Raw genomic sequence first — 4,172 nt, 5'->3', positions numbered from 1 at the left:
ATTGAATTTGTGGAAATTCGTGACCAACCGGCAAACCAGAACAAAGCCGCGTAAATGTAGGCTATATGGACTCGAACGGTATCCAAAAGCATTATTCCTCTAATAAACAAAGCTTTTATACCACACTTGTCATAATCAGAGCTTATAATTTGTAAATAAATAATTGCTGGATTCAAAACAGCAATTAAAAGAAGCTGTGACCGACACTTGACATTACGTTTTCCCGGAGCATTCAATGATGTCACTAAACGGTGATGCCACAACTAGAGCATCGTTCACAAGTTTCTGCAGGACCTAACTAGCCTAGGCACAGGTTTTCAAGCCCTGAGGCAAAATGGGATGCTTTAAGGAAAATGTATAGCCTATGTAAGCAATAGGCCTAAATAAAAATAACAATTTGTTTTCATTAAAAAAAGCGAAATATATCTGGCTTAAATAATTAAGCTAACAGATTTAAAACAGAAGTGTGGCGCTGCGCTCCATAAACAAGTTTTTTTATGTTTCAGCTGTTCGATCGCACTGGCGCCTCGCGCGCACACACCCCACATATTCTAGCAATTCAAACTTACATCGCAGTCTGTTCATTATCAAAATAAAATACAGTCAGCCAAACATATAAAAGGTTACACTGGTCAGTTTAAATAGACCGTAGTATACCGGTCCACTCTGCTGTTATGCCAAGGACGCTTTTGCTCATGTGAAGAGGATGATATTTTCCATCTTTATGCGAATGACTTATTGACTTTTTTTTTTGAGTAACTTTTGCATATCCTGTCATGCCCCGGCATAGACGCATTTTGCAGCATTAAGGTTAACGATTAATTAATTGATCGTTAATTTAAACGACGATCATTCGGTAGCCCTACACATGCGTACCGAACCGAAAGACCCGTACTGAAAATTTTGCTGTATGCATGTGTAGGGCTACCAAACAAATACAGCATTGTTTTAACCACTGCACGAGTGGAACTTCATTGGAAACTTCCAGTTATATTGTTACTTTTGAAACAAAGTCTTATCTTTCAAATGATGTTTCTGGAAATTCAAGCAATCAATGCCGTTTTGACGCTCTTTGATGTGGTGTGACAGATCACTGTATAAATGCCCTCATCCCTTCCTCTTTACTACTAGTTTTAACGTGAAATAAACATGAATGAACATCTCACACCTCATGTAATCGCTCAATTGGTGTTTCAACCGTGGAAAGACGGCAATAAAACAGCTTGTAAACAAAATGTCACATAGCATTTCCTTTACCTCAGGCAAGTCATCGGAGTCCACAGCTCGTTATTTCGCTAGAGAAATGAAGTCTAGAGAGGGACATTCCGCGAAATATTAGACTTTATAATCATTATATTTTGCTTACATGTTAGTGATTTCTTAATTATTTAATGTATGTTTAAATAAATATTTTATGAAAAAGTTATGAGAGCCACTGTGTAAATGATCATATTTCAACAACAAATAAAATTTGTTATAATTTAGTTGTTAATTTTAAAACTGCATTGTGCAATTGTACAATTTATGTTTTGCATACATGTTTTTTTTAAGTTGAGTGTTGATTATTATATTTAAAAATAAATAGTAATTGAATTAAAGGGGTCATGAACTGCATTTTTTGTTATTTTATAATGTTCTCTGAGGTTCACTTACAATGTTAGTGTGATTTTTACATCAAAAAAACAATAATTTAGAAGTAATAGGCTATTTTCTATCCTGTTATTGAGCGTCTCTTCAGAACGGTCTGTTTTTATAGACGGGGTGCATTCAAGATGAGCAATTAAACACCCACTGCTATGATTGGCTAACAGTTTCGCTTATTCTTTTATGAAAAAGTTATGAGAGCCACTGTGTAAATGATCATATTTCAACAACAAATAAAATTTGTTATAATTTAGTTGTTAATTTTAAAACTGCATTATGTGCAATTGTACAATTTATGTTTTGCATACATGTTTTTTTTTAAGTTGAGTGTTGATTATTATATTTAAAAATAAATAGTGATTGAATTAAAGGGGTCATGAACTGCATTTTTTTGTTATTTTATAATGTTCTCTGAGGTTCACTTACAATGTTAGTGTGATTTTTACATCAAAAAAACTATAATTTAGAAGTAATAGGCTATTTTCTATCCTGTTATTGAGCGTCTCTTCAGAACTGTCTGTTTTTATAGACGGGGCGCATTCAAGATGAGCAATTAAACACCCACTGCTATGATTGGCTAACAGTTTCGCTTATTAAAATAACAGATGGACCCTGCTGACATACTCTGAAAACAACATGGGTCATTTGGTTTAAAAACGTATAAATGCTCAGTATATATCAAACGGTCTGGAACAGACAATGCAATAGTGGTAAAAATATGTTTAGTCACACTTCTGTGTTGCGACATTACTGTTGGATCCACTCAGCGCTGCATTATCGTTTACTTTCAGTCTCTCTGAAAAGAATGCATCATACTGTCTTGTTTAAAAAGTTTAAACTGATGTCCCACTCTATTTCTGACATGCTCAAAACATTTACACCACTTCTGACCTGAAAAAGAAACTGATTCGCAACATGACGCAACAGCACTCGCGTCTGATCTAAATATGTTAGGATCACAAAGAAGGCAATTCAAAGGCTATTTTTTACAACTTACACTACACAGTGTCTTGTAATCTTGTAATGTCATCTGTATGGTTCTGTTGATGGAGTGATCCTGTGTTCGCGTCTCTAGTATTTCCTCTTCTACTACAAGTGTGAATCAGTGGGCGGGGCTAAAGAAGCAGTACTGTTGATATGTTTAGTCACACTTCTGTGTTGCGACATTACTGTTGGATCCACTCAGCGCTGCATTATCGTTTACTTTCAGTCTCTCTGAAAAGCATGCATCATACTGTCTTGTTTAAAAATGAATTCGTAGCAAAGTAAAACAAACAAACAAACAGTGTTTCAGTGATGTGATCTGGAGCTCTTTGCTAATTTTACTCCGTGCTTACACCGGATGCGAGATTCTGTCTACATTGGATGCGGCATAGATTGACACAACAAATCCCTGACAGTAAACTGATGTCCCACTCTATTTCTGACATGCTCAAAACATTTACACCACTTCTGACCTGAAAAAGAAACTGATTCGCAACATGACGCAACAGCACTCGCGTCTGATCTAAATATGTTAGGATCACAAAGAAGGCAATTCAAAGGCTATTTTTTACAACTTACACTACACAGTGTCTTGTAATCTTGTAATGTCATCTGTATGGTTCTGTTGATGGAGTGATCCTGTGTTCGCGTCTCTAGTATTTCCTCTTCTACTACAAGTGTGAATCAGTGGGCGGGGCTAAAGAAGCAGTACTGTTGAAGCAGGCGTTGATCTTCTCCTGCGGAGGAGAATCATTTTCAGAATGGTGCTTAGCCTCACCATTACATCATAAAGTGGCACATTCCACAAGGAGTCATTTTCTGAGCTTGGTTTCAATAAAAACAGTTTTTAAGCCAACGAGAAAGTTTTGAAACTTACAGGATGTTTTTATAGTACATTGACCTGTTACTTGTCAAAAGATAAAGGGAAATTTGATTTCTCAGTTCATGACCCTGAAGCGCTATCTATAGTTTAGAACATAAGCGGAGGTAGATTTTTATCCCTAAGAAAATTATTTAAGTTTATTTAAAGAAAGAGTAATCTGTTCAGTAAACCACTGTGTAATAAAAAAAAAAAGTTTTTAGTTTTACCCCGGCTGTGCCGAATCGTGACGTCAAAACCGAGGTACGCACCGAACCGCCATGTTTGTGTACCGTTACACCCCTAATGTGTGTGTGTGTGTGTGTGTGTGTATATATGTATAGATAGATAGAAACAAAAATAAAACATGATTCAATTTGATAAAAATTGTTTGAAAATAATTAAGATGTGAAACCTGGCATGTATTAATGATACAAAGAAATGTTTAAACTTTACTATTAGATTGTAACTATATAGTTACAAATGTAATATTTTATTTTTGATTTATTTATTTATTTTCATATAATATTAAAATTGATTCAAATAATTAGTCATATTTAAAAACTAAACTGCTTCACTATGTTTTATTCTTACATATATATATATATATATATATATACAGTATATACACTGAACAAAATTATAAACGCAACACTTTTGTTTTTGCCCCATTTTTCATGAGCTG

At 34.7% G+C, this 4,172-nt stretch overlaps 1 pseudogene; it reads left to right on the top strand.

Annotated features, from left to right (window-relative positions):
• Window positions 1-4,172, top strand: part of LOC107596051 (rotatin-like) — a 105,940-nt pseudogene that overhangs the window by 88,721 nt on the left and 13,047 nt on the right.

This window comes from Sinocyclocheilus grahami, unplaced genomic scaffold (genome assembly GCF_001515645.1).
Source record: "Sinocyclocheilus grahami isolate Dianchi unplaced genomic scaffold, SAMN03320097.WGS_v1.1 scaffold213.1, whole genome shotgun sequence".
Lineage (NCBI taxonomy): Eukaryota > Metazoa > Chordata > Actinopteri > Cypriniformes > Cyprinidae > Sinocyclocheilus > Sinocyclocheilus grahami.
The sequence above is the reverse complement of the archived record's forward strand: the minus strand, read 5'-3'. Positions and strand labels throughout refer to the sequence as shown.